Raw genomic sequence first — 11,200 nt, 5'->3', positions numbered from 1 at the left:
GGCCGTCGACGGTTCATGTAATCCTATAAATTTGCTAAATTATACACATATACATATACTGATATACATATACTTATACATATTACAACAAAATTCATATAAATAAAAATTAATTCTAGATAAAGAAAGTTAGAGGAAGGTGAAAGGGAACTTTGGGCTTGAAAAATCCATAATAATCTTAACATTTGGAAAAAGTAACATTGGTAGTAAGCAGATATGACGTCTGCTTTTTAATTTGGTAATTAACCACTTCATGATTTTGAAGAATAGGAAATTGGGGGTGGAAAGATGAACTGCAACCGGCAACATACAAACAACCGCCGCCGCCCATCGGACTTTCCCTGCCAAAAACATCGCCGCCATCTCTTCTCGGGAACTAAAACCGCTAGCATTTTCCGGTCACAATCACTACTACCACTTTCTAACCATCATAAATTCTGTAGTTAATATTAAAATAATCAACCAAAATATTAGCATCATAGTATATGTACATGGGTTGATAATATGTTTGAAGTTCGGTGAAAAGTAAAGTGAAGGCAGGTGACCTTTAAAAGTGAAGTGGGGTAGTTAGGTTGCAAAAACATGTGTCACTCAATCGGTCAAAACTCAAAACAATGTGTTGTGTGGTTTTGAAAAATTAAACTTGGTTTGTATTTATTTTACTTATCAAAATTATAATAGTTAAATGTTTAAAATATTGTAGGTTATAAGATGTGACTTAAATAAAAGCTCAAACATTAGAAAATGGATGAAGTTGGAATGAGTACTTTAAGTTATAGTAGTGAATTTAAGTTTGTGTATGTGGCTGCGCTAGCTATTTTAGTGTAAGTTGTTTTATTATTCTTAAAATTATTTGGTACAAACTACAAAGTCTTCAAATATATATTTTTGTTAAAAATGTATTATTACTTGTAATAACATAATTATGAAAATATTTACTTAACATTCTTATTAACTTTGAATATCATAAAGACTATTAAACTTATTATCATTGACGTTTACATTTATTTTTAAGTAAATATCGTTTAATCTACTGGTGGGTTAATATACAACTATGACATGTTTAAGTATGGCCAAAGAAACTGCCTTCGGAGATGAACAATTAACTATCGTTATATTATTATGACTGTTGGTAGTTGTTTTGTGATGTATACGCTGATACGCCTAAGTTTTGGGTTTTTAGGACAAGTACAATCGTACGAAAAACACACGAAAACTATGACCCCGGGCAACGCCGGGGCAATTCAACTAGTTATTATATATTCATAAATCATAAATGAAAGTAGTCAAAACGTAAGGCTAAGGGAAGTCTAAGCATTCAACACTCTATGCTAGTCTTCTTTATTACTTCTATCCATCTCACCGAGCTAATCCTTTCCTAGCTCAAGCTTGCTTATCCTGAAGGCACAACATTTTCAAAGAGCAAATGTTAGCTAATAAATTAGCTAAGTAAGATAACATAATTTGAAAACATTTGCCATTTCATAATATATTAACAAAAACATGAATTATATGTTAATATTATATACATATCATAGCACACAATAAACATGTCACATTAGGATTATCATTTTCCTAAATGTGCCTAACTTTACATTTGTATCTTTCTTTCTTTCTTTACTTGTATCTTTGCCTAGACGTAGGCTAAATGACTTATGCCACTTACATAGGGATGTGGGGTTTGTGTGCAGGCGGTCGTAGACCATACATGGAGTCCTCACACCCGACATGATGGGTAAACCTTTCGGTGGTCCATCGGCGTCGTTAAGGAATTGACAAAGTCATTTCCAACTGAATACACCGTTTACGCCTTTACGCAATGTTGGTTAGTTACTCCACCGGGAATACTCAAACGTAACTATGCCACGGGAGGTATCATGATTCCCAAACCACGTGACCACGTACGCCCTAGCTCCGAGGAACTAGCACAGGTTAAGCTTAACACAACATCTTAAATATGCTCGAGACTTCTTAATTATATTAGCTTAGGCTACACTTTCACCTAAACTAATCACATACATCATCTTTTACTTTAGGGCCCTTATTCGTGCACGTGTCATGGCAATCCTATTCATGTCTAGTGACAAGTGTTCAAGCCATGCAAACATTCATAAAAACATTTCATCATTTCATTTCACATGCATAACATCATACCTTTAAAACATTCATATCTTACCATACATCATCAATGGTAATCATACATATCCCATAAAACCTCCCATATAATCCCATAATCATACAAATATGCAATTATATCCATTTGAGGTTTTAACTTATAAAAATTATGTTTTGTTGTACCCTCAGGTGACGATAGATGTTATCTTACCTCAATAAGAATGCAATAACAAAGTGTCACACCAATTAAGATTCAACAGTGAATAATCAAACCTTCAGAACCTACGATGTACAAAAGAGTCTAATTAATTGCTAATTTACTCACTATCATTGTCTTTTAATAAAGACTCAAGATCATGCTTTTATTAATAAATACATTTACTTTAAGGTGTTAAATATTCAATAACTTTTAGTTCAATAATTACAATTTCAATCTCGAACCACAAGATTCAAAACTGACAATTTTAATCATGAACCATAAAGCTCAAAAATTACAATTTCAATCTCACAAGATTCAAAACAACAATTTCAATCTTTTAGACTGCAAGGACCAAATATGTCAATTCAGAACTGCAGGGATCAAAACTGTCAATTTCAAAACTACAGGAATCAAAACTGTCACTTTTCAAACTATAAGGATCAAAATCATCACTTTCAAAACCATAGGGATCAAAGCTGTCGCTTGATGAAACTTCAGGGACTTTTTACATCAATTCAGAAACTTCAGGGACTGAAAACGACAAGTCTGAAACTACAGGGACTAAACAAATACAAAACTAAAACTGCAGGGACTAAAACGTAAATTCTGCTAGTTGCTGACATCATCACGATGACGTCATCGTGACATCACAAAGATGTGACTTGGTCTCGACGGGCTGCACTCCAAATCATGAGCTGCTTGTTTTATTCTTTTTTTCTTTATCATGCTATAATTATATGAAACTTAAGATCAAGATTTCTACTTTGTTACTCGATGAATTTAAATGATTCCTTTTGCAAAATCTTTGGTTTTCATCAAAGACTATAACTCTAGAAAATAATTCATCTAACTTTCCTTTTTAGATAATAAACAACAAAAACGTTACAACATCTTTATAAATCTTTAAAACCAGATTCCCGGTTCGTTATTCTACCAAATCAAGTGATTCTTTTTACAAAACTCATGATTTTCAGTAAAGAATATAATTCCAAAAGAAAATCCCATTTTAAATGTTTCTTTCTTCAGATTTAAAGAAAAAGACGTTAAACACGTTTACAAATCGAATTGAAATCCATACGTGTGGATCAAGATAACTTCAAATAACTACGTAACATTAAAATACATTAAAAAAATGATATTACTGTACTCAACCCTTCTTGTATATCCGTCATCATTGAGATCCTAAAATAACTCCGAAAACGTTAATTTTCGGGTATGGAAATCTCTGGACACAAGCAAGGATCATTGTAACGGACACATAAAGAACAAGAATATTTTACCTATTGATTTCCAGGAAAGGACCCACGAAATTTGAGAGAAAAAGAGGAAGAAAAGTGAGAGAATGGTAAAACTTAGTGAAAATAGGTTATTAGATGATAATGATTATTTAAAAGGAGGTTATAATACTTGGTTTAACCTAATGGACCAATTTTTATCTTTAATTTTCGTGCATAAGGATTGGGCTTGGCTAAAGTCCACACCAACAAGTCCAAAAAGTCCTTTTAGCATAAAAACTAAGGCCCGAAGCTAATACGTATACCAACGGATGACTAATTAACGTCTTAAGCACATAATGGTGAACCGACATACCATTTTAGCATCACATAACTCAATTATATATCCACATATAAGGAACCTTAATTATCATTTAATAACTAACTAATCACCTAGCAATTAAAGAGACTAACGGCGTCAAAGATCACTAACGGTCAAACGATAGAAGTTGTCGATTGACTAACGACAAAGTCAAGGTCAAAGATCGAAAAGTTTAGGATGTTACATTGTATCATCTTTAAATATATAAGGGAATTAGTCCCCACTTGGCTAGCAATTGGTGAATAATTGATATTTTCTGAGAGCTTATAAACTCATTACTTTGAAGAATCTACGGATTCTCTTTTGCATCATAATGACTTGGGATAGTCTAACCGGTCATGCCAAACAATAATAATAAAATCAGGGTTCATAAATTTCTAGTTATGACCATATGTGATTCAAGTGCATTTTGCATTGTATAGTTCATATACAACATGATACCAAAGTGTATCATTTACTCTTAAATGTTGTTCCTTTTTGATCAAAATCTTTTAGCTATCGAGTTAGCTCTTTAGGAACCAACAATATGTCAATAATATGACAATCTTGAATACATATATAAATATCTTTGAAGTACAATAACGACATAATGTATAGTTGTTTTTCTTTAGTCACTATCAATTTGGTCACTCATTGTGACAACTCGTGTTCATAATGGAAACATTATGCTTAGTAAACTCTCATGTTCATATGATCGTATAGAAGTCGATCATTGCTAGTGTCATCTCGTGTTCTTAAAATAAACACCTTGATATTTGAATTTCCATGACCATGACACATATTGAGCATTCCGATCACATGTAATTGCATTCACTTTAGTGAATGAATACAACACCACTAGATGGATTTAGAAGTTTATCAAATTGCTTTGATATAAGCATCTATATGATGTTGCACTCTCTTATATTTTACGATTTTGCAACTTCGTGTGCAAATAACTAGAGCGACCATTGTCACAAATTTTGATGTGCTCTCATATTGAGCTCTTATAATGGATCTTCGTGATTATATCACACCAATTTTGTGACCCTTTTCTTCAAGAATATGGAAGTGTTTCAAAACTTCAAGTTTGCATATGCCAATTCATCATATAATATTTTATGTCAATTTTTCGACATAATCACATGAATATTGATAATCAAACCAAAGTTTGATCCAAAAAAATCAAAAGTTGCACAATAATTTATAGTTATGATTCCCAACGAGGAATCATCAACAACTTTTGAACTACATGACGTAGTTTACTTAATAACTTATTATTATTTTTCATTGCATATCAACAAAAAGATCATCAAAGAACTTCATGTTCTTTATTAAATACGAACTACAAGTAATAGTAATCAATGGCATATCCATATTATTCTCTACGGAGAATTTTGAAACAACGTAACTCTAGTTATGATATTTCTTTTAAATATTTGACATAATTGCATGGTATTAGATAACCATGTTGTGTAATAAACTGATGTTATTAGCAAATCATAATTCCATCATACAAATCAGTAACTTCTGATTACGATTTTTGATCCAAAAAAATCAAAAATAAATGTAGTCCATTGGACATAACTTGTAGTTATGATTCTCTACAAAGAATCATTAAGAGCATTTGATATGGAACAGTTGTCAATTTACCATTGAGATTTCTCATAATTGCAACGGGTATTTCACCGCTAAATATTCAAGTGTTGGCATGATTTCAATGAGTCTTTCATCGTTATATATTTGTTTTTAAAATCCTCATGGAGGTGATGTTGGAGAAAAATCATTGATTTTGCATGCTCATTACCTATCCCACATTTTTCATTATAACTACAAAATAAGAGAATATGTTGTCCATTGTAGTATTTGTTTAATAAACCTTAGTTTATTAACAAATATCAAATTCAATTATCATTATAAATAACCGTTGTTATTTACTTTATATGAGCTACAATTATCTATGCTTTGAATAAATTCAAAGAGTAACAAAGAACTACATGATCTTTTAACACAGGGCTCATAAAGCCTTTCTTTCATTTATAACTTTGATCATGTTATTTTTGATTCAATCAATAAAATTGAAACATTTAAGTTTCTTATGCATAGCCATAGTTATGATTCACCTTAGTGAATAACGAAAAAAAATCAATCAGTGAGGAAACCTTTAAGGTTTTTATGCATAACGTACAATAGTACGTTATGACTCACTTTAGTGAATGACGAAAGAACAATTGGTTCTGTTATACATAACTAAAGCCATAAAATCATGAATTTCTTCAATACTTTTAAGAACTATAATTGATTCATACAATACTTTTAATACGAGTAATAAATATCGTGTCTCAGCTTTGAAAAATCATATGGCAACTCCATATTCACCAAATATAATTGATTATGTTGTTTTGATTCTCATAGAGAAATCAAAGTTATATCCGTGTAAAGAAGTCATAAGAACAAATACACAGTAACGAATTTATACAAAAATAATAATATTAAAATCTTTGAATTTATTTGTTTCTCGTTTTACATAACATGTACCGTAAAAGCAAAATATATTGATTTTAAAAGATGATAGCACAAAAATATACCAAAATTATAAAGATACACATCTTTGGTTGGCTTATCGAGCCAAACATGTCGACTCATAAAATTTATCTTTGGAAGTAAATAAATAAACAAACCAAATAAATAATCTTTCTTGGATGTTACCTTGACATACCTCAATGCAACGTGTTTTTTTTTGTCATCCAAAATTTTGACTCACAAACTTGTTTTTAATTGATCAGACCAGTTGTTATAATCAAAGTATTAAACCATCGACTCCTAATTTCCAGATGAGCAAGTGTTTATTCATGAATATTATGTTTGTAACATATATGACGGAGTCGAATAGAAAAAACCTTTGAAAAATATAGTAAAAACTAACACATGAGAAAGAAAGATCGTAAAGATAGTTGTCTTTCTTATAAACTTTCGGGAAAAAAAATAAATAAACCATTAACCGTATCATCAAAATCATAAACCAATCAAGTTAAACTAATGTTTTTGAAAAAAACGTTTTCATCGGTGTTAAGTTTGTAAAGAAATCCAGCCGTTAGTTAGCGATCTTAGTGTATCATTCAATTAAGCCGACCGGGAAAAACAAAACACTCACTTGATTCCTTTTAAATATCTTCAATTAGCTTAATCAAATTTAATACATAAGATAATAACGATTTAAAATCACATTTTTTTTTCTATCAATGAATTGTAAAAACAAAATAAGCATGAAGCCGACAAATTGTTTCCTTGTCATTAATTAATTTGTACTTCAAATGATACTTATCCAAATCGAACCATTTGTCCAGCTAAAGATGATCTTAATCAAGTTTAGCTACCGTTAGCGGTCAATTGAGATAAGTCATTCAAATATACATATGTATAATAGAAATAGTAGAATCATACAAAACATGTATTTTCTTTTTAGGAATGAGAGTCACCCAAATCCAAATATTTATCGAGATAAATAAGGTCGTAACCAAGTTCAGATACTATTATTAGTGAATTCGGACCATCATAATTCAACAGAAAAAATTTGTTTCATTCAATGACTGTTTAATATCAATAAAGATGTAATTTAAATTCAAGTAATATATATTAAATTTAAACAATAATAGAAACATATATATATATATATATATATTAATTTAAGTAATATATATTAAATTTAAACAAGGAGCAGATTTACCTCAATCAGTAAATATGAATATGAATTGGTACCTTCAACGTTTGTTTTACTTCTGCATCATCTTAGTAGCCCAACAAAAAAAAAATCTTGAGTCCACTCAATATTTTGTTATTGTTTTTACGAATTCAAGTAGTCTCCTGTTCCAAGAGACTCTGCCGACCGAATAAATTTTCTTTTATTATTATAAGTGTTTAGAGGCTATCGTGATGATAACGTATTATAATATGGAGAGGAGAATTGAGAGATGAGAAGAAGTAATTCTTATTAATGAGATGCTACGAAACTCACCTGAAAGCAGCACAAGCACAAGCACCCTAGAATCAACCAATAAGAACACGAACAGTCAAGTACACCTGAAATACGAACACTATCTGTCCAAAAGTCCTACACTGTCCACAAGTCACCGAGTAAGTATTTACTTAATTGTACATGTCTATGTCCTATACTAGTGTTTTAAGAAATGCGTCTTGTATAAAATCGTGTTATATATATATATATATATATATATATATATATATATAACATCGTAGTACTTGAAACATTTGAAAAGCCGTTGACTATTAAACTTAATTTTTCTCCGACTTTAAATTCCATTGACTTTAAATTTCGTTGATCTTAAAGCTTTGACCTTAATATTCATTGAACTTAATCTTATTGAAGTTAAAGCTTTGAGGGTAAAAGCTTTGAACTTAAACTTTCATTGAGTTTAAAAGTCTTTGATGTTAAAATCTTTTGAGCTTAAAGGTTTTGGTCGACATCCATAAGCCCATTGAACTTAAATGTCTTTGAGCTTAATTTCATTGAACTTGATTTCCATTGAACTTAAATTTCTTTGAGGTTAACTTAGCGGTCGACACATAAGAAGTTTCTTGAACTTAAATCCTTTGAACTAAAACATTCCTTTTGAGCTTAAAACTCATTGAGATTAAATTAGAATGATAGAAAGCGACCAGATGCAAACGATTGAGCTTAATATCTCATTGAACTTAAATGTCTATAAACTTAATATCATTGAGGTAAAACACATCTGATCGATTCGTTACACTTATAAAAATCTCTTGACCTTAAATTCTTTGAGCTTAACTCCTTGAACTTAAAAAAAAAAACTCTGAGTTCGAAATATACATCATTGAGGTTAAAAACTCTTTTACTTAAAATCCATTGAACTTAATCAAATAGGGTCAAAGTTAAGCAGCAAAAGTAGAAGAGGACGAACAGAATAACATCAAGGCAACAAGGATCAAAAATCAGAAACCCTAACCCTAATTTTAGTTTGAACGCATGAACATAAGGAGAAAAAGGACCAGTTGACTCATTCTGACCAGCTCAAAAATGACGAAAATTGAAGAGAAACATGGAGGATTTGAACGGTAACAAACACAGGAACACTGATTCTTCATGTTTTTGTACCCAAATCTCTGATTTTCGATTTGAATCTGATTTGAATCCCTTTCAGATTCGGTTTTTACACATACCAGTCGAATATATATATATATATATAGGGGTTAGTCATTGTAAAACAAATATTAATGTAAAACAAATAAGATAAGATCTGGACCCTTAGATCATGATAAAACTGATGCACGGAGATTCACATATATATTGGTGCACGATGATTATCATGATGCACAGTGATTTCTGGTGAAGAAAAACCAATTGTTTTATATGTTTTACTTTAATACTTGTTTTATTTTACCTAAAACCTATATATATATATATATATGAAAGAAAACATGATTTTTTATGAAGAACAAGCATATATTCAATATAACTTACTCAAGATATAAAAGAAAAGAAGACAAGATTGAAGATTGAACATGGTTCGTAGGTGTGTGTGTGTTGCGGCTGAGAAGGGGGGAAAAGGAGGATGGAGAAAGAAAAGTGTGAAATCAGGAGTGAGAGGAGGAACTAGGGTTTTATTGACTATCAAGCTTTGACCTTAAGTTTTGTGGAACTTAAAGTTAAAAACTTTATGTACGTGATTAACAACAACAAAACCAACTTTTGACCTTAATTATCTTTGAGTTGAATTCTTTTGAACTTAATAAGATCAGAAAGAACTCTTGACCTTACGTAAAATTCGTTTGACTAGAAAAATTAAGAAAAGTCGAGACTCATTAATTCATTGTATCGACATAATTGTTTATAACTTTTTAATAGCTTTCCAACGACTATAAACACGGCCGTACTTGATAATCAAAACTTTAATTATTAAATTTTTAAGTACATTACTTAAATTGACATTTCTATAAGACAACTAGTATTCATTCGGTTCTTGAGCTCACACACAATCTTTCCAAAAATGCTCATTAAGCCCGAAAAGAACATCAACTCACTTATTCCATTAATAAAGTCTTAAAGACTAAGGACGTACACAAACAAAATGAACTAAAATTACCGGAAAAGAACATCGCGAAAATACGCCCAGGTGACGGTTGTCACATTAATTGACTTCATGTAATATTTAAATTCATACTATATTTGTTTAAGTTATTCAAAGTTTATAATCCATATAATAGTTATGTTTAAGTTATATTTTCATGTGAAAAATAAATTATTGATGGAAAACAAATTTAAAAAAAGTATAAATTGGTGAGGTTTTCTCTACAAATATTAATATAAATATAACATATTAATATATTTGATAATGATATTAAGAATTTTAATTTATAATTAAATTAATAATGATATCATCATTTCCCAATTTGATAAAATTGAGAGCTATGATTGGTTAATAAGCTATTTGATCAGTTGTCTTTTATTTTATAAATATAAATATAAATATAATATTTATTAGTATTGTTTATTATACTTTAGCTTCGGTCATTGATTTACTTTAACCACAATTTATTTCATACTCACGAATCATGTATTAGGCATGTTCAAATTTCTTTAAGATACAATCTGTATAACTACCGTAAATCGTACGAGTGCTACGACTAGTATTTTCATAATAAGACACAATTTTTATATACTCGTATATAAGACAATCTATAACCGGTGGTCGGAGAAGCCAACTGTTAGTCATCATCACTTTTTGAGACATGTACCGAGCACCGAATGAAGTTTACGAATGTTATATACACTATAACTAGTGTTAATGTCTGTGCGCGATGCACGGATTGATTTAATATATATTTTTTTAATTTTGTATGTCGCTATAAAAGAAAATATAAATATAAATAATAAAACAATTTATAAAAACATACTAAATAACTTAATGGTAATATAAAGTAAGAAAGTTATAGAAGTACAACCCAACTAAGCTAGAATTCGTCTTTAGTTATTAAGATTTAGTTTCCATTTAGGATTAGGATGCTCCATAAAAAGTATTTGAATAGGGAAATGCTAAATACAGCCTTAAGGGCTGTATTTAACGTGCATAAAAAAACTTGTATTTTCCATATTAAAAGCTCGCCCCCTGATTTTCATGGTAAATGTACAAACAATTTATGCACCTTAAACACAGCTCTAAGGGCTGTATTTAGCAAACCCCATTTAAATAAAGAGTTTTGTTAATGACAACCTTTAGGATTGTCCGTATTAATTAATTTGATACATTAAACTTTGTACTTTATATTGCG

The 11,200-nt window shown here is 30.2% G+C and overlaps 1 long non-coding RNA gene across 3 annotated transcripts; it reads right to left on the bottom strand.

The window, feature by feature from the left end:
* Positions 1 to 1,372: 1,372 nt before the first annotated feature.
* Positions 1,373 to 9,512, bottom strand: LOC122585869. 3 transcript variants are annotated; one of them, XR_006321808.1, is made up of 4 exons: positions 9,393 to 9,512; positions 7,905 to 8,005; positions 7,649 to 7,768; positions 1,373 to 1,398 (listed from the first exon to the last, which is right to left on the bottom strand). It is a non-coding gene; the product is annotated as an uncharacterized LOC122585869 (long non-coding RNA). The 3 variants fall into 3 exon arrangements; XR_006321806.1 differs by lacking the exon at positions 1,373 to 1,398 and having other exon boundaries at positions 7,607 to 7,768; XR_006321807.1 differs by lacking the exon at positions 1,373 to 1,398 and having other exon boundaries at positions 7,607 to 7,768; positions 7,905 to 8,000.
* Positions 9,513 to 11,200: the final 1,688 nt, after the last annotated feature.

The sequence above is a fragment of the Erigeron canadensis genome, chromosome 1, assembly GCF_010389155.1.
Source record: "Erigeron canadensis isolate Cc75 chromosome 1, C_canadensis_v1, whole genome shotgun sequence".
In the NCBI taxonomy this organism is placed as follows: Eukaryota; Viridiplantae; Streptophyta; class Magnoliopsida; order Asterales; family Asteraceae; genus Erigeron; species Erigeron canadensis.
The sequence above is the reverse complement of the archived record's forward strand: the minus strand, read 5'-3'. Positions and strand labels throughout refer to the sequence as shown.